The sequence below is a fragment of the Miniopterus natalensis genome, chromosome 1, assembly GCF_054644295.1.
Source record: "Miniopterus natalensis isolate mMinNat1 chromosome 1, mMinNat1.hap1, whole genome shotgun sequence".
Classification (NCBI taxonomy): Eukaryota; Metazoa; Chordata; class Mammalia; order Chiroptera; family Miniopteridae; genus Miniopterus; species Miniopterus natalensis.
In genome coordinates, this window is record NC_142081.1 from 13,510,909 (window position 1) to 13,532,495 (window position 21,587).

Sequence of the window (21,587 nt, forward strand, 5' to 3'; positions counted from 1 at the left end):
AGCACAGTTGGGAACACATGGTGAGATCACAATAAATTTACCCTTTCCTTACCCAGTGTCTACCTTTCAATTCTCAAATCTGGGCTTTCCCTCCAAAAGCAACAGAGCATGCTCGGGCCCTTTCCCGATCACTTTTATAAGTTAAAAACAACCTATGGATATCTCATCTCCAAGAACTTTTAAAAGTAACTCTCTCCTCCTTCATATTAAGATGTGTATGTTGGTGGCTGCCAATGTTCTCTTCTCACATCTTCATATCTACATGTCGTCCTCAGGTGAACCTTCCTAACTTAAAGTGCTCATTGTGACAGGCTTCTGCTACTAAAAGTTTCAGAGACACGTCTACTGCCCATAGATAAAATCCACAATCCCTAGGTTACCATTCAGGGTTTACAGACTGGCCCAATCTGTCTCTCCAATATTATTACTCACTTATCCTGCCTTCTTTCATTAAATAAATGATTGATAACATGCCATATGGCTCGGCACCAAAGATGCACTAATAAACACTGTCTGCTCTCCTAGAACTTTCAAACTCGTAGATGATCTAATCTTTCCCAGAAGCGTAGGACCATCGCCTGCCACCTACCTGATTTAAATTATGTGACCTCCTCTGCCTGGAATGCCTTACCTTCAGATAGACACAGGAGTAAATCCTGTAATCTTGTCCACACTGTCTCTTTCAATTAGGATTTTGTAATTCTTCCTAGTATGTAATCTCCCTTTTCACTTTGTGTATAGCATTTAAAATATAATTCCTTGCATTATAATTAATGATATGCATTTATCAGTCCTTGCCAGACTATAAGCGTATTAAAAGCAAGGTGTGTTTTGATCTTACCTGTTCCTTAATGTCTGCCCTGCTATTCTGCAAGTAGAAAAACAACAACAAAACAGAAAAAAAGAGACTGTTGACTAGATATATGCATGAATTGCCTCTAAGAGTGGCATTGCTATGTAAAAGTATCTTACCAGGGGATTAACTCAATGGTGTAAAAAAAAGATGGCCTGGGAAATACTTGTGGGTGGAGATCAAATAGAAATTTTGGGTGCTTTGTGTATATACAACTTTGTTTTTGATCACTAATAAATTTCTGTCTTAGGAACCTGAGTAAAATTTGGCATCATTATTCATATACTAAATTTACTATTTATACATTTTTAAAATGTTAATGTTATCGTTCACCGACATCCCCAGCAGGGACACTTTGGTTTTTCGTTAGGGATAGTGTCTGGGAAGATCCAATTACTAGATTAAAAAGAGAAAGTCTACCATATAAGTACAGTATAGTCACCATAACTTTGAAATTAAAATTAGATTAGATATTCAAACACAAGTGATAAGGAGATCACAAGTGGTAAGAGCCTAAAATAAAGGCAGAGGAAAATTCAGTGCTACCAACTTCTTTATGAAATCATCAATGCCACCATAAGCAGTACATAAGCCCCTTAATTGGCAGACAGTTAAGAAAACCTTTTTAGTTCAATAAAATTCATGAAAATAGACTTACAAGCAAGAAAAAAAGACCACGTTTATATGACTTAATTATAAACTCAATACAGGAAAATGGAATTTAGAGAAAAATGTGTAAGAAAATGCATGATCACAATTTCAGGTGATATAGTACTTAGGTTTAAGATTGGTAGGGCTATTTTGTCTTTATATAAATCTTAATTATTTTCAAGTTATTTTTATTATGTCATTTCAAAGAATTTTTTTTTTTTTTAATTTGTTAACAACTTTCTCTCACTGTACCTGTCCAGGTTGTGTAGTGCCTGTAAGCCATGTAAGATATTCCTGGAAACCAAACAGGAAAAATGTCTGAGTTGCTTGAGTCTTTATTGTTTTTCTTTTCTTATCACTACTCAAGAATCCAGTAAGAACTTTTGCTTATCTGTAAAGCCAGAGGCTTGTTGGTGCTGCTACGTGGTTGCAAACGCAAACACTATCAGGCACTTGTCAAAGTATTTCAATCTCAAACACAAGCAAGGAAATTGTAAAGGGAAGCCATTCAAAACACTTAAAAATCAAACCCTTCCCTTAAGGGGTTTCTTAAGAAAAGGGGGAAAAAGCAACTTTATAGAGTTTATAATTAGATTGGCTGATTACGTAACAGGCATAAAACGCCCCCAATGTCCAACTTCACTAAAGGAAATTAGGGAAAAAAACAACGAAATGAGTTGGCCCAAATTCCAAGAACTGTCTGAGTTTGTGCGGAGAGAAGACTTGGCCATATTTTTAAAGCCATGTGGTAATAACATTACAGCCTGTGATGGTGGAGTTTGGGCGGTTGGGGGGAAAAGAAAACATTTGCTGTATTATGAGAGGAAACCATGCAGACTGCTGTGGACAGGAATGGGCTAAAGGTCAGAAGGCTTCTCCAGGATTCTTTGACCTTTGAAGAGTCAATAAACTCTCAGAATAAAGGATATATGCAAATATAAGACTTGCTATCATAGCTTCCAATTCCTAACCTTCTATAGCTCAAACTATTATTCTGAAGATTAAAAAAATCAAGTAGGCAGAGCATTCTCCAAATTTTTGAGACCTTGGAGAAGGGGGAGTATTTATAGCCAGAGCTTTCATCATAATGTGAAAGTATGTCAGCTAGATTGAAGGAACTGCATAAAAAACACACACAAAAAAACCCTCCATCTTTGTATTAAGTGAATCTTTCACACATGTATTTTTTTGACTCTCTAAACTTGGAGAAGTGTGGTTTAATACGGCAACCTCCTAAGTTGATTTTTTTTTAATGCAATAATGCAGGAATTGATCAAAGAGAATCAAGTGACATTATGGGGACATCATTTTTTGTTCCAGTTCATGAGAGAGCTTAATCCATTTTTAGAGATGATAAAACTGAAGATCACTGAGAAAAGCAGCTACTAAGCGGAGGTAGCAGAATTTAAACCTAGTTCACTTGACTCCAAAGAACATACTTTTCAAATATAGTATGCTGGAGAGCGGGCCAAGGAAACTATGCCTGGCTATAGAAAAACAGCCATCTGGTAGTTAGGATACTTTTGGCTGAAGTGTCAGAAATTCAACTCAAACAATGGAAAAATAGAACTGAGTGAGTAGGGAATTGGGGGCCTGAATGGAATGCTGAGGTAAGGAGGGATCCAGGGATTCTTATGGTCCCATTAGGGCATTGCCTCTATGTCTTTTTCACAAAATCTGTTTGTGATTGTGCTGTTCTTTTTGCAGGTAAACTCTCTCCACAACAGGGAAAAAATGGCTTTCAACAGCCCTAGATTCCTACCTTCTAGTTTTAGCACCACAAAGAGAAAGAAGAATTTCTCTCTCCCAATGTCTGTGCTTCAATGCAGCCCACCCTGCCCCAAATTACAAGTGCTGGCTCCCGTGGCTCAGGGGTGTGTGCAAAAATCATGATTGACAACTGGGCCCATTATCAGTGCACCTAAATCCATTAAACATCATTACCCTTCCTTGGAAACTAGAGTCAGGCCCTTTAAAGAGATTTCCTTTGCCAGTTGGCAGAATGTTGACCTTTGTCAGTAGAGAGCGTGGAAGAAACATTGCAGGAAGAAGGAGCTATATTTTCTTGCCCTGTTGTATGAGCTCAGCAGGCTTCTACAGTGAACAGCTTTTCTAGCACCCAGCTCTTGCACCACATGCAGCTTCTCCAATGCCCAACTCCTGCATGCAGGTGACTTCTCCAGCTCCTCGGCACACAGTGACCAGCAGCACGCAGTGGCTGGCAACGTTCCCCAGCGTCCCTGTAGGAAAGTTATATCATGAAATGCTTCGGGTAAGTTACTACCTATGAACAGCTTTTCCTTTCTCCAGTATCTGGGAAGGAAGATTTTTCAGCAGATTCTACCAGTGAGGCATCACAGTGACTTCTCTGCCATCCAGTGATTGACAGTGTGACCTCTGCAACAAGGGCCTGGATCTCTGCCTAGAGGTGGGGTGTGGGGGGAGTAAGGGAGGGAGATGGAGAAGGGGCCCTTCTTTGGTCACTCTCAGTTTTAAGTGTATTCGTTTTTTAGTGCTGTCATAACCAATTAACACAAATCTGATTCCTGAAAACAATGTATTTTTTTCTTTCAAAGTTCTGGAGCTCGGAAGTCTAAAATCAAGGTATTGGCATGATTGGTGCCTTCTGGAGACTGAGAGAGAAACCATCTCAGACCTCTTTCCTAGCTTTTGGTGGTTGCCAGCAATCCTAGTGGATTCTTGGCTTGTAGCTGCAGCACTCTGATCCCTAAGTCCATCTTCACATGGCAGTTATATATGGGGGGGGGGGGGATTTACCAACCTAAGACATAGTCATTATATCTAAAAAGTGACAAAATAAGGGTTGCTCATACTTTACTCAAAGAATCACTTTCTCCAAAATCAATTATGCCTTTTCTCTCTGATTTTCGCCTTTTCATGATATTATAACGCATGCAATAAATAAAGAATATGCTCTCTGGTGTCAGAGTGACTGATATGAATCTTGCCTCTTCCACTTACTGGTTTTGGTGACCTAAGGCAATTTCTTAACCACTCTAACCCAAGTTTCCTTATCAACAAAAAGGATTAATATTTGGATGGCCAACTGTCCTGGTTTGCACAGAACTTAAGGGTTTCCTGAGAACATGAGGCTTCCAGTGCTGAATGCAAACCTGGATGGTTGGTCACCATACACAGCATCTCCCTCAATGAGCTGTTCTGAGGATTAAATAAGAACATGTATATGGCCCTTAAAATAATATCTACCATAAAGTAAATACCAAAGACGTATAAGCCATCATTACCATTTTCTATTATTAATCTCTTCATAGCTATCATACATATATTCATTTTAGGTGAGAAAATGTCTCTTTAGAGTGCCTCTATGTAAAAAAACTATGCTTTAGGGAACTCATTTAATATTTGAACCCAAGCTCTCTTCTCAAAAATAATATTTACTCAAAGTGGAAAAAAATGCATAAAGAAGTAAAATATCTATAATATCAGAAATGGTGAAACTGCTGGAAGAAAATATAAGCAAAGCATTTTAGAAAGGGTTGGAAATGAGAACTAAGATTTTTGTCAGGGGAGTGATGGCCTCGGAGGCATCGGTGCTGCAGCTTCAGGTGTGGCCCATGGCTGCTGTGTACAGGGTGGGGCTGGAGCAAGCTGTCCACATGAGCAGAAGGTGGGAGGTTCACTAAGGAGTGGGCTCAGCTGTGTTCCAGGAGAACACAGGACCAGTAATGGAACTCTGTGCGTTAGGTGACATTGTAGGAGAGCCACTGGGGGCCTGGGTGGAATCGGGGAAAAGAATAAGTAGGGGAAGATGACATTATGGAAAGACAAGATATTTAAGATTAAACACTTAAATCATCTGTAATGTAACCAACCACTGATAAATAATTATTACTAACATTGGGGTATACATGTTAAGTCTTTATATATGGATGCAAGCATATCTTAAAAATTCATATTTATACTCTACAACTTCTTTTCAACCATCATCTAACATGTAATCAAGTATTCATACATTATTAAATCATCGAATCTTTATATGTCAGGTGTTTATAGATGTATTTATCACACAATAAAAGACTATATCCATACATTACAAAATTTTTACTTTTCACTTGAAATATGGTTGAATAGCATCTTTTAAAATAATCTCTGAAACATTTAAAAGTTACGGGAAATCAGTTGTGCATCTTTTCATTTTACGCTTAACACTGTATTATGACACAGACACAGATTATTATCTTCAAGGCTATTATTTACAGGCAATTTGTCATAGTGAAAAGTGTATAGTTATCATGAGAGGTGAGTAGTTACTAAAGTTCTGTATCTTTGTCATTCCCACGTACTATCTGTGAGACGCCGGGTCAATTACTTACAGCCTCGATTTACCACTTGTAAAATGGAATGATAATATGATCTACCTTTTAGCTTTGTGAGGTTTAATTTAATTTATCCAGACAAAGGGCTTAGTGCACATGGAAGCCATATTTGTGTTTGTTACATTCTAAAAGTATTCCTGGTAGAAAAGTCAGACACTGAGATGGGAATCAAAGTCATATTACCTTGATTGTTAAAAGAAACAACATTTTTATTGTTGTTTCTCAATCTGGTGAAGTGAAATATATCAACTACACATGTTTCAAAGGACTAAGCCGAGTCCCTAACCTGCAGTGGTCACCTTTATTTCCCTAAGGAAACACAGCTTAGAGTTCAGAACACAAGCTAGAAGTTGGGTTGTGCCCAAGGAGTAAAGACTGGAAGAGAGCATCGGGCAATCCCTCTCCCTTCTGCCTTCTGATAAGATAATATTTGCTTGTTTCCTCTTTTGTGTAAAGGAATATGTTCCAATATTTATAACGAGAAGTCAATTGATATTTTATCACGTGTTTTGTAAATCTTATAAAAGACTAGAATTTATCATGTATCATAAAGGCATGCTTTGAATGTTGTCAGTGTTTGGGGTTTAGTCCAACTTCAAAGTAAATTTGTCATTCGATTGTCACCTGAGAAAGATATAGCTCATTTATTTTCCATAGCTTAAGATTTTTTTAAGATAGATCATTGCTGCCTGAAGATAAAAATGATAGGCTAAAGAGATAAAAATTTAACTCTATTCAAAAGAAATGGTTCCCATTTTCTGAAGGCAGAGGACTTTTTTTCCGCAGCTTTGGCTAGACAAGTTAGGAGAAAAATGTCATCACCCTTTATGGACACAAAGAAGCCTTGCAAGATGCATAGCTGTACAGTAATGTAACTTTATACCTCATAAATCGTAATCTAAAACATCCACTATTTTTAATTGCTCCCATTAGATAATTAAGTTTGACTTAAGGGGAGAGTCACACCTCGTCCTGGAGGGAGTCCAGCATAGACAGGCTCAATGTTTGCTTAATGAATACCTATCTTCACAAAGCTAACTGCTTTCAACACTTAAGACTGGGCTAATGGGTATTTTTATTCACTTAAAACAGTGCACACAATGACTTAAATTCGATTAAAAGGGGCTATAATTTCCTCTCATTAGTTACAAATGAAGGGAAAAGGCTTTTTTTTTCATATAATCATGAATCCAATGAAAGATTGGTCGGAAGAGTCTGCTTGCGTCTTTTTCATCATTAGGGATGCAGATCTTCCTTTTAGAATGAGATGAAAGCTAAGAAGTCACCTAGGCGAGCAGATTTCAACTTTTTAAAGCTGTGGAAATAGTACTTTTTGCAAATGAAGTCTTATTCAGTGTCCCAATATGCAAAGAGTATCTTTATGTTTGACGTAGGACTGTGGCCCAGCTACAGAACTTCTGCAAAATCTGTTGTGAAAACAGTCCACATGGCATAGCCGCTCTCATTTTTAGACATTGAGACTTGTGCTTGTCCCAGACCTTTTTATTAATCTTCTTAAATATTTCCTTTTATCATTCATCTTAACTTGTGGTATTAGATTGCTTCCCCACCAAGCTCCTCAAGGGCTGGCAAAAGCCACTTGAAAAGATTCCTTGCTTTTGCTGTTGAGTGTTGATGTTTAGTCACAACAAACAGGAGAGTTGCTCCTTGCATCCTGAGGTGTGGAAAGCCTCAGCCTCTTGCCCCTTTCTTGGTCAACTCTTGGATTATCTTTGATGGGAGGGCCCAGGTTTACCTTGGATGCACTTCTGTGGGAATCAGGGCAACAACACTGATGTCACGCAATGATTAAAGTAACCACTTCAAAAGGTACAGCAGGAGCTTGATGCTTTCCTCTCTACCCCAAGATGAGGAAGACATTTCAGAGAGAGTCATTAGAATGACAGAACTTTACATTCTTTCTACGTATTAATTTGTATTTTTTCATCATTTTTTTTTTCCTCATCAAATCAACAGGCATCTACAATATAGCTTTTTGGTAGAAAACATTGAGTCAGGAGTTCTAGGAACAAACTTGTGTGTAGATATGTTTGTAAAAACACTGTTTTCCCAGTAAGTGGCACAGAAGCTAGCATGTGAGCAAAGCTCCATAACCATTTGTTAAATGGTGGAATGAGTACCTGAAGAAGGCAGGGCACAGAGGAGCCATAGCAAATACACAAAAACCTGCGTATTCTTTTTCCTGAAGGAAACCTAGTGTAACTTCACTTCACCCCCTCCCCCCAAAACCCTATAAATTTGAAATCATTCCTACTTTAGTCATGATGGAATTAAAGATCTTCAAGCTGGTGTGACTTATCCAAGTCTGGAACAAGAACCCAAGTGGGTCTGAACAGGGAGACGCAGCCTGTCTTGCCTTGACATTGTTGTTCTTTAAACATTTTGAGCAAAAGCACTATTTGTGTATTTAAACCAATATATACAGTAAGATTGAAATTAACTCAGTGTCTTTAGGATACAACAGGAGACTTTATGTGCATTTGGCATGAATTGGTTTCTTCTAAGCTATAGTCATATGGTATAATTTGAGGAGTACTAATATAACCTCACTGTCTCTAAAGTAAAAAGTGGAGATGTACCCTCTGAGGGTTAAATACAAAATACTTAGATCATGGGACCCAAGTGTTGCCTACATACGCAAACAGTTTACACTCCAAATATTAGATAGTCCTTTACCGTTTGTTTTGAGGAAGACAAGACAGAGATGCTGGGATGTACCTCCTACTCCCCAGGACCTCACACATTCAGGCCAGGGCATAGGAAAGATACTGAAATTAATTTTTCCTGATTTCTTCCTTCTGAATCTACTTTGGAGCCTGTTAGTTCCTGCTATGTTGCGTGTTTCTACAACATTTTACTTAACAGCATTCCCCGTGACTAGATGGCCATATGGACATTAACAAAAGGCCATTTATATAAATTATACATAATAATATTCAACTTATACTTAGATGTCCTTGTAACTACAATGATGGATTATAATAATTTCCAAGCAGTGTTCTATAGTGAGTCATTGTTCTGTGAGGAAGTCAACACAGAGAAAAAAAGCAGGAACCAACCTTCTCTCTTGGTTTGTTAACCTCCACTAGTTCAGCAGCTCCACACAGACTCATCTTCTTGAATGCCAAGCAATTTCTGCCTCCTACTCTATGGAACTCTTTGTCTAAAAGAACAACATTACATGAGGAACTGGCTTATGCAGTAGGGTGGAGGACCTCAAAATGGAAACACATTGAACTCTTTTACCCCAGAAAGCCTTATAGAAAAAGTTTTCTGTATGTTGATGGCAACTGATAAGGAAAGATTTATGATGCTACTCAGGAGCACAGGTACTTTTGTGTGGGGAAGCTTATCTGTGTTGTCCAATATGGTAGCCACTAGTCACACGTGTCTACTGAGCCCCTGAATTGTGGTTTTAGTGATAAATGTTTAAACAATAATACTTTGAAATACTGGGTTAGATAAAACATGCTTTTTATTTTCCTTTTCTCTTTTTACTCTTTTCAAAGATGTGGCTACTGAAAATTTTAAAATTGCTTTTGTGGTTTACAATATCTCTAGTGGACAAGGCTACCCTAGATTATAAAGTATGTGTGTTTCATTTGCTAGGTTAGAGGCTTAAGTCATCACTGAAGGGTAGAGTCGCATAATTTACCATAGAAATTTGAGTGTAAAAGGAGAACTTTTGGTAACTATGCCCGAACAGTAGGCATAAATTAAGACCTGGGGTTCCATTCTGTCCAATACGAGATAAAAATGTTTGACATTCTAGTTGTTCAGGCTGTCCCCAGCAATCAGGGGTATAGGCTCATTTTATTCATAAACCAAGTTTATAAGAACTGCTAACTTTCCAAACCAATACACCTAACTGACACCAGCATGTGCCCCATTCTATTTGTTCACCACTGTACACCTAGCACACTGCTGAATGAATATTTGTTGAATGAATGAATGAATGGACATGATTACTCCATGTTCCAGGTATTTAATAATGCGAGGTTTTGTTATTATATCCTCAAAATTGTTTTTGTGTTTTGAAAAGTATTTTCAAAGGTTTGTTTTGTTTTTTCAGATTAATATGTGATTTAATAAAGCTAAATTACTTTTAAAGACTTAGTTCTATCGAAAGTTATGTCCTGTTTAATTTTTTTTATATTTTGGTGTTTTGTTTCTACCAAATATTAACAATCACTTTGAAAGAATCTAAACTGACTAATTTGCCAATATGGTAATTCTTAGGTTCTTTTAAATGTTTCAGTATTTTATGTAAAATTAGCATATGACTCAAGTTTAATTTTTCAGTTAAAAAATTTTACTTTGTAATCACAAGTCTACCTTATAACCCTCACAGGTTAAATTCTCTTGAATATCATACATATTTAAATGATCAAATATGCAAATTCCTTAAGCCTTTGGATCAACTTAATTTTTATACTATGCTTACTTCTAAATCTTTCCATGTTTGAAGTTACTATTAAGAAAATGATTATGTTATTGTGAGGTATTTTGGGGAATATCTGCGCAAACAGACTTCGTGGTAGCAGAGACATGAGCTGGGACGTTGCCTGGTTTCTTGCTGGCAACACTGATGGAACCCACTGGCCTTACTGAGAGTCAGTGAGATGGATCTTCCTACCTTACTTATATGGTGTTGATACCATTGTCCTCATAGCTGTGTAGTTCACTCTCAGAACTGGTTACAAAATTTGTGGGGCTCAATGCAAAGTAAAAATGCAGGATCCTTTTTCAAAATGCATTGAACATTTCAGGCCCAAGGTGGAGATAGCAGAACTTTCCACTAAGTGTGGGGCGCTAAGAAGCATGGGGCTCTGTGGACCCACACAGGTTGCACACCTTGTTCATGCCCTTTTCCAGGGTTAGATTCCGCAACTTTCACCTCAACTGTTAAATTGACTTTCATATTTAATTAGCTTCTGAGTCAAGTATTTTTTTCACTGAGCCCTAAAAACCTTTGATCACAAGATTATATTGCCTTTATTTTGTATTGTTTTGGTCATGTTTTCCCTGTCTGATAGACCCTACAGTATCACCAGAAATAAACCACATGATTGACTTTTTGTATATTTTTATTCATTTTGTTGGATTTTTTTTTTTGGCGCTATGATAACAGTTTTAATGCCATTCTTTTCAGAAAACATCTATTATTATTTCTGGCTGTCATCGTGCCCAAATCTTAAGGAAGTCAGAGGAGTGGTTGACCTAGTCCCGGTTTTACCAGCTTCTTCACTCCTCCTCCCTCCCTGCCTCTAATCTTTCTTTGTTTTCCTTCTTGCCTTTGTTCAAATGTGTATTGCACAGATACTATTTCACGAGCATCACAAAAAGCACTAAAGGCAAATTCTTACTTTCAATAGTTGATTCAAATATTTAGTCTACATAATTTTTGTCTATTTTTTAAAAAATTGTTTGCCCTAACATTTCATCAAGTTCTCAATAAACATACCTTTTTGAATTCCCAAAATAGATTTAGAGCACATTCTACCCTCCATAGATGGATAAAAGTTTACACAAAGACTTAGGCCAACAAAATATTTTTTAAAAAAAGTAGATGTTGAAATGCTATCTTCCTACATTGGCAAGAGTAGCGTGGGAGAAGAAATGGACTATCCCTTCCCATAGAAGGGAAGCACTGTGGCTTCTCTCAGTCCCAGGCAAGGAATAGCACATAGTTATTGGAAAGTAGGGCAAGGCTGGAGGAAATTTTTGGTGTGTTCCTGACACCAGCGGTCTCTGGAACTCTGCATCGGACTCATAAGTAAAGGGATGAATAGTCATCTCACCAGTGCCAAGACATAAACTTGAGTCTCAACAAATTCAGAGCAGTAGCCTTTAGGTCCCATCCCACAGGGTTGGTTGGGTGGTAGGACCTATTCTAAGGTTGTCTGCTTGTACGCTTCAAGATGTTTCATTAAGAAAAGGACTGGTCTTTTTAGGTAAAAATAATAAATAGCTGCAAGTCAATCACATACTTTCATTTCAAATATAGCAGCTGGACCTACATTCAAATTGCAGTACCATCACCGGTTAGTATCACCCAGCTTTCTCTGCAAGGCTCTCATTCCTATTGACTAAAGAAATTCCCATTTCACCATGATATTTGTGGTGAGATCTCCAAGCCCTATTTAAAGTGGATTTCTCCAGGATCTCTACAAAGAACTTTTTAATCCAACCCCATTTTATGTTAGTAGATTACATAGTTTAAATACTTGACTGAATATAATGTACGTAGATATTTGTTTACTCATAATTTTTATGTTTATTATTATATGAGGATAAACTCTGGGCATCGCCTTGATTTTCAAATCCTACTACAATAGAATAACATTAAGGTATTTTATGTAGCCTATCTAGATTAATTCCTAATTCTTCTTAATAATCATTATAGTCACATGCATAATTAAAGGGAAAGAAAGGATTCATCGTACTATACAGAGCTGTGCATAAAGTGGACAACCTCTATTCTTTGTATTTTATCTTAATCCTTATTTGATTCCTTTTTACTATCAAACTGGGAATACATACTGTTATAAGGCAGCTAAATAAAACTAAGAAAATAGAATCACTTTTTAAAAGTTAATTTAAAAACATCGAACTCAAGTCTAATGCTTTGCAATGCTCATATTTAACATCAGAGCTAGTATCAGAGCATCTATACTATTAGACATTTTCTTTATTACAATCTCATCCTAGATGTGGTGTGAAAAAAATTGGCCTGAGGTGGTTCAAGGGATGAGATGAGACCTGATCTAGAAGTCTCATTCATTTTCTTAACCTCAATCCTTTGGAAGGGTGCGTAAATTCACATGTGTGGTGTTGGTGGGAAATGGTAATCCATGGTTTTGCCATGATATGTGTTGGCCAATACTTTGTCTTGCATAATTCCACCAAGCTGCCCTCCAGTTGTTTTTAAAACGTGGAGGAATTTAGATTATTTCGATAGTATTCTGCAACGTTGGCAGTGTAACACACAAGTAGTTTTTAATACTTTTGGAAGAATATTTTTTCCTAATTTATATTTATATTGAAATCAATTTTACGAAGACATTATGCTTTCAAATATGTCATCAGGCTGCAGCACAGTAAGTGGAGTCCACCTGTCACAGCTTGTCTGGAATATAATTAGGTGAGATCTTATAGCAAGAATGAAATTCATCGTGTAGCCACTGGAGAAATCTAAGTCTCCATTTGTTTCACTATATCCTTGTCTGATCAAATCCATTTGAATCTAAAATTTTCTAATTCCAAGGACTGACATGATGACAGGAAACAGCTGGTAAAAGGCCCCAAGATGCCTTATGCTTTTTCATGTAATTACAGGCAGTTTTCTAAGAATATTGAAAGGGATTACTTACAATTATAGTTCATTATGATATCATAGATTTCCCCCTCAGAGTGGATAGTCAAAATTTATAACATTCTTATTGTAGAGATATTAATACAAAATATCTCTGCAAGAACGAATTACAAAAACAACTAAAGCAACATAAACCTAACTATATTATATTTATTCTTTCCTTGTATTCAGGAAGGAATTAACATGAAGCTAGGATTACATGTATGTAAATGGAAAAATTCAAGGCCTGCCACCGTAGCACACACTCAATCGATCAAAAGTGTGTTTTTTCTCTGTGCAAATGACCTCACATGCTCTATATTACCTCATATGATTTTTCCATCAACCATATGAGGTGAAAATAGCTGGTATTTTATTTGATAAAATTGATTCTCAGTCTTTTTAAGTTATTTGCTTATGGTAACATATATGGTCAGTAGAAGTAAAGCCAGATTTTCTAACTGTAAATTCATTTTTTCTGCTTTTAATAAGGATTAGGAAAATAACATCTTTTAAAAGTGTTGTTTTTTCTTTTGGGCTAAATGTCTATTAAATTTTTTTATTAAATTTATTGAGGTGACATTGATTAATAAAATTATTTGGGTTTCAAGTGTACAATTCTATAATACATCATCTGTGAACTGGCATTGCGTGTTTACCACCCAAAGTCAAATCCCTTTCTGTCAACACATTTGACCCTTTTACCCTTTATTACTCCCCCCCAGCCCCCACTTTCTCTGGTAACCACCATACTGTTGTCTGGTACTATGAGTTTTTGTTAGTTTGTCTTTCTTATAGTAACATGTTCTGTAGTTCTCTGTGTGTAGTAAATCACTACATGACCCCAGTGATTGAATTTTATTTAAAAAAACACATATAAATTGAGTGTCTCATTGTGACCTGAATTAAACCTTGAAAATTTTATATAAAATTCATTAAGAAAAAAAAGACATATCATCTTATTTTAAGTCAAGTTTATCTAAAACTAGATATATATGGACTAAGTAGAATAGACCTTTGCTTCCTTGCTATTTATTGCTGTTAAATATTTCCCATTCTAATGAAGAATCAGTGTTTTCTCTTTGAGTATCATTATCTATTTTATTGACATGGCCTTTGCACACCATAAAATATTGAGCATTATTTGTTATTAAATAAATACATGTAGTATCTTTGGAAAAAATAAAGTGTTATATATATATATTTATATTTATATATATGACACTTATCTGAGTTAAGAAAAAAATTTTATGTCAAAAATAAATAGTGAGATTTTATAATGTTTAAATTAATTTAGCTTCTTTAGACTAAAACATTTTGGAAATAATACCAATATTGCTCAGAGGCATTTGGTTGCAAGTAATAAACCAACTCAAGGTATCTTATGCTAAAAAGAGGGAACATATTAGAATGTACAAACTTGTTTTATACAGATTTAGGGCAGAAAATATATACTGCCAAGTTTGAGGCAAAACTGATAACTGATCATCTCTCTGTCTGCTTTGCTTTCTCTAATTGATGACTTTTCCTTCACATTCCTGTGGACATAACTCCAGAGATTAAGCTATTAATGTATTTTATAACAGATACTAACCAACCAGAAAAGACTATCATTCCTGCCTTTCTTATAATAACGATTCATGCTTTCCTGTCCTTTGGTGCCATATAAATAAAGTGCATCTAATTTGTTTTATATTACAGCACTTAAACTAGTGAAGACTGTTTTATATAAACACACTCCAACCTCTCTGTTTTTTTTATGGAAAACATGCCAGTTTTTTTCCATTGTGGCATGAAATAATGTTTTGCCTTTCGATGATTCCTTCATTTCTTGTCAGATAATTTTGCTTGAATTTTAAAAATATACTCTTGAGTTTGGATAGCAAACTGTACTGAATTCTTACAGGAGGAGCTGAACCACAGAGAGGATATTGGGTTCTCGGCCATCTTGGCAATTAAGCTATAAGATATTAGTTCTCTCTAGACTTTTGTTAACTCTTGCTACCCATGATACCAAAGATTCCAACTGAGTTTGCTATGAAATAAAAACTTCACACCTTCTTAGCATGAGGCTCTCCTGCACCGGGTGTTACTCTGGAGGTCCCATGCAAGGCAGTGTCAAATTTCTTCTCATTATATTAGATTCTGATTAAGAGCCTGCAATCTTTGGTTGTATATGTACATACACACGCATCGACACAGTTTTACGATTCCCAATCGAAGTAAACAGCAAAATTATAAATAGGGATGAAAATAGTCTGATAAAAAAGATTCATGGCATAATAAATGTCTCTTCAAATTGACATCGACCAATTAATCAGCCCTATTTGGAATATCTGTTCAAACATACTCATTTCGCTAGCTGTTCTATTATACAGACCTCACTTCTCTTGCACATTCATGAAATTATTATGTAAAAAGTAGTAAATGAGTTTATACAAAAGTGACACTGTACAATTATGGCTTTTCCTTGCTCTATGTCTTACACACTTAAAAAAAAAAGAAGTGATTTTACTTGGGGATTTTTTTTTTAATATATCTTCATTGATTTCAGAGAGAGGAAGGGAGAGGGAGAGAGAGAGAAACATAGATGATGAGAAAGGGTCATTGATCGGCTGCCTCCTGCACAACCCCTGCTGGGAATCGAGCCCACAACCCGGGCATGTGCCCTGACTGGGAATCGAACCACCATCTCCTGGATCCTAGATCGATGCTCAACTGCTGAGCCACAACCGGCCAGGCTATTTGGGGGTGTTTTATTGCTGGTTCCCACTGTCTAGCTGTTTTTATTAAGTGTTAACTAAGCCTTTTAAAAATATAGGGGAGGGCAAAAGTAGGTTTATAGTAAATAATAAAGTAGGTTTACAATAATTAATAAATAATAATGCAAGAATAAACTATGTGTTTCACATACTTACAACTGTAAACTTACTTTTGCTCACTCCTGTATGTCTTTTAACATCTCTGAAGGAATTAATATCAGGGTCTATGTCAAATAGTTTAACATCTTACTAATTTCTGTCTTATCAATATGACTAATACAGTTGTATAATTTTTAGCTTTCTACTACCCTTCCAGTTTCCATGATCACGAAACAGTCAATATTTGCAAAATCTCCCCTCACTCTAGATTGTCATGTGACTTTACTTAAAGATTTGAATTAATTCAGAGTATTTGGATGTCTTTTAGTAATTACTTAATACATATTTTCTTTTAATATATGCTCCTTAATAGTTATTTCAGCTTAATTGTATATGCTCCAGATATACTTAATGAATAAGTGCATAAAATCGTTACATCAAGTAATTTAAATTTCCTTTTAAGAATATCTTCTCAAATTAATGGAAAAAATCTGAGGTACTAATGGAAACTTCAGTGCTATCATTCAAAACACCTCTATAATCATAATATGATGTCATCACTAACATTTTAAGGTGTTAGTAAGATAAAGTAAAACATAAGAGGCAAAATAAAGACAAACATATAATAAGGTCTTACTAACAAGAACTTCTGGAATGTGTTTGACCAAATCATAGTTCTTTTCTCTGAAAACTACCCCCTCTCCAAAACGAATCTAGAGTACATTGGTATAAAATATTATATATTATATTATCCTGGGTTGAGTGCTTGATGCCCTAACTGTATTATGACACTCCTTTCCTTCACCATAGCTGGTTCAATTATAGGCAGAGCCTTGAGTAAGAAAGAAAAATAATTGGTTACTTAGCAGTTAATAAGATTGTCTCTTATTTATGAGAACTTGTGAATAATACAGAAGGCATTGCAAGGTGCAGCAAGGTCCTAGAGAAAATGTCTACAAATTTTTGCTGAGGAAACACCCAGAGCTTCACAGATTTTTCATCTTTCCTGGAACCTAGATGTTCACATTATCTTTAAGATTTGATTTTGTATGTGAGTTGTATGACTGAGTGTGTGTGTATATGAATGCCTGTCTTTGCCACTGTCAGTTTTATGTTTCTTGCAAGAAAATAATTCTTATCTTTGACCATCATTAAGAAAAGTTTCTCCAGACCTTCCATTTGATCTATCTTAAGTAAGCTCTTTGAGGCTAAATTTAAGTCAGTTAATAATATTTAAAAAAATTAAATGTGTTAATCTATTATTTTATTTACTATTAGCAGTTTAATATTAAAAGTATTAGCTTTAATATATTTGTGAATAGTGTCACATAATTTATATTTTTAATAAAAAGGGTTGGTTTTACCTGTGGATTTTTAGAATCATGGTTAGTAAGCAAGTGACGTAGACTCATCTTTGACATGTAGAGTAATAACTCAATAGTGGTAGACTAAAATATATGTTCAATTTCTGTGGATAGAATATTATAAGGTCTATTAACTTTATTCAGAAGAAGTTCATTCATCATTCTTTTTAAGTCGATGATAGTAAAAGATAAGGCAGAAAATAGAGTGCGTAATTTTAAAATATTTCCACTCGGTTACTTATGGTTTAAACTTTTATGCTGTGATCCCTTTAAAACTTATAGTTTTAAGTGTCACATACTGACCCTTGCAAATCACAAGTCTTTCCTTTGAAAATAATATCTCTGCTTTGAGTATATTGGAACATAGACCTAAAAATACTGTGGAGGTTTTTTGTTTTTTTTGTTTTTCCTTTCCTTTCCTTTTTTTTTCCTTTTGGTCCTCTTAAAAGAAATTTTCATAGGGAAAGTTCACATGAGTAAGAGTAGGCAACAAGGAAGTGCTTGGGGAAAAAACCTGGCAAATTCCAAATTTTAAATTACTAAAAATATGTAACTCCACATAAGCTATTGTTTAAATATATTTATTTTTTCTTCTGTGTCCATGAGAGTGATTAACAATGATCTACGCTGAGTGATGAATTTATTCAGATTTTGTCTGCAGGTTGGAGGAAAAGACCTATTCACACTCACACACTATACCAGGCTTCTTTTGCAGCAGATATTAAATCAGACCAATTAAATTGGTTGACTTAACATTCACAGTTCCTACTAATAAAGTATGGCCCCAGAGGTCCGTGACTTGTAGTAATTTATAATTGAGCTATGGCATAAATTTGAATCACACATTTTGAAAGGCTGTTGAGTAATCTAGCTAATGAAGGAGCCCGGCTGACTACATTGCAACCACTTCAAGGCGGTATTTCCATACCTCCTTGTATAAAGTAAGAAAACAAAGCATTACTTTTTGTTGAAATATTTGTAAAAGGAAAGCCATTGCTAATGCTCATTAGAGACACTGAAGAAAAACTAAAGAAGTCAAAGACAATGATGATTCTCAGTAAAAAATGAGATATTTTGCATCGAAGATATTATCATGCCCTTGGTGTTTCCTGTGAATTGGTTGTTGGATCTAGAGGCTTAATCATATTGAGGTTTGATTTTCTTGGCAAAGCTATTTCATAGGTGGTAGTGTGTTTTTCATCAAATGGCATGTCCTGTCTGGCTGTTTTTCCTTTGGAATGTTAGAGCCATGGATATTCACAGCAAGGGATTACCAACGGGACCAGTCCTATTTGAGAAATACTTTCAACATTAGAAACTTTCTCACATTTACTAATTGGTTGTCAATTTTGCAATTTATATAGAGAAGAAGGGATAAATTCTTGATTCTTCCCCTTTGTTTATCTGTTTAAAAATAGTTGATTTCATAGCAGCTCCCAAAGGGATCCAGTACATTTTATGTGTGGGTTGATATCATTATATAATCATGGAATTCAAACACAGTTGATGGGTTTAAACCTATTGAAATTATTGTCTGTACTGATGCTCATATAATTCTATCTTTGACCAGTGGGAGTCTCTTTGGGTTGCCTCATGAGTCATATGACATGACTCTGGTCGCATTTGACAGTTCCTTGCAATCCGGTAGTGGAAGAAGATCCAACATCACCTTGCACATTTTGTGATCCGTATCTAAAGTTACTCATTTTTCTAAGACTCCCTGGTTTGTTTCAGTGGCCAATGGATTTCCAAGGTTATAATCTGAGTGCCAGTAGTCATTTATTGCTACCAGCTTTATCATTATTTCTTGGCCTTTTCAGTGCTCTGGGCTATACTACTTATAGGAAGCAAATAAGCAAAACTGAACTGCCAGGGAGCTAATACCCCAGAAGCAATTCATAATCAATGAGAAATGAAAGGATAAATACCCCAGTTTTGTTGCCCCTCAGCGGGTATTGTATGTATTATCCACCTTTTATTGGTTTCCTCCCTTCCCTGTGACAATCAGAACAAACATGCCCACTGATGACGTAAGACTGAGAATTTAATAATCACACTTATCAGTTTATGAAACTAAACCACTTGCATACATAAATTTCTTTGCTCAGATCTTTGCTTGGTTTGCACCAGACTGCTGTCTTATGAAATCAACTAATACAAAGACTTATTTCTTCTTGATGTTCTACCTTAAGAACCTTTGAGCCCAAACCATGAGCATTAACTATTGTACATTTATTTCCCTAATATACTAGTCAAAATTGTCTTTGTAGTGTTCTCTCTTGGTGCTGTAAGTGATTAAAACTCCATTTGATTGTACTATAACTGTTTCTTTTCAATTTGAAGAAGGGATGTTTTATAAGCTAACCTCAATTCTTCACTTAATATCTTGCTCCAAAATTCTTGCCTTAGTATCTGCTTTTGGGAGAATTGAAACTAAGACAAGTATGTTGAAAAATACACTAATTAAAGATTATGTGTTAATTACTATAATACACCATATTAACCTAAAACAGAACAAAACTGAGAAAGAATGTACCCTATAGGTGATCACCTAGCACTGGCCTAAGTCATTTTCTTTTTCAGGTGAATTAACTGCAGTTAGTTTCAGCCATTTGAGTGGATTCTAGTCAGTTGGATCTAAGACCAAGCCTAGGACTAAGCCTGTCTCTCGAAAAGACTGAGTGATATCTAATTTTATGATCAACACCCCACCTTAACCCGTACCTATCCACTTGCTGGTACAATAATAGAAACTAAGGATTAAACTAAAACAAGTGCTCAAAATAAAGTAAGTTCTCTTCGTGTACATTTTAATTTATAATGTACGAATTTCACCCACCAAATAAAAAAGTTAAGAGAGACTCTACACTAAAGAGAACTGTTTAACCCAACAGTTTTTTAACCACCAAATCCTGTTTTCATATGTACTTATTAACATCCCACAGAATTGATGTATAGTAGGGATACAGTTCAGAAACTTGTATATGGGTTAAGGGTACTCATAATTCAATTTGGAGAAGGTAGTATCTCTGTCATTAGGAGAAGACTGTAGGTTAGTGAGCACAGATGTCCTAAGTCTCCCATGTGTTTTCCTTGTTGGTTTGCTTTCAGCTCCAGTTCCTGATGTCCCATCAATTGTTCTTCTAAGGTGGAACCAAACTCTGGACTCCTATAACTGGCAAGTGTCTGACTTAGTCATTTGCATCCCAAAAATCTTTCCTGTCAGTGGTCAGTGTTCAACTCTGCTTCTTTGTCCCTGGCTTTGACTCTGATCAAATGTCACACAGTGTCTTCTCTTTGGGTAACCTAGAAAAGATCTAAGCTGAAGGTGAGGGAGTACTCAGTCCATTCCCCAAGGCATTTGGGCTGAATACACTGGGGAGATTCAGAAAAAGGTACCCAGAGTAGGGGTAAACATGTACGTGTATATGTGTGTATGCATGTATGCTTGTTTGTGTGTGTATGTACATATGCACTTATATGAAAGGACACTATTCATAAGCAGAATGATGTTTCCATCCCCATAATGTCCTACCTTCCCTGTGGAGTCGTCTCTACTACTTGCTTGAGATGATTGTTTTGTTTATCACACCTGCAGGCCACACAAACAATGTCCCACAAAATCAGTGCCTTTTCTTGTCCTTTGCTCTATGGTACATTCAGGGCTGCAGGTTGACAACAGGGCTATTCTGAGGCCCAGACATCTGAACCCCAACTTACCCCCTCAAGGCTCTTTCCCTATTTTTATTTCTATTAATTCCCTTTTTACAACTTCACTTAAAAAGCTCAATGTTTTCTTTCCTCACACTTGTTTACTGCTTGGAGCTCATAAAAAAATTTAAGACCAGAAAGAAATTCTAACACTTGTACATAAATACTTACATTGCCTCTGAATAGTGATATTTTGCTTCTAAAGGGTAATGATAATTGATGTTTTCCCCTGTTTGCAAAGGGGGGAAATAAATAAAGTAAAAGAAACACATCCATTCCCATCTGGTGGCTCACTGTCTGTTATGGGCTGGATTGTGTTCCTTCCCAAATTCATATGTTGAAATATTACCCAACAGGACCTTTGAATGTGACCTTCTTTTGAGATAGAATCTTTACAGATGTAATTAAGTTAAA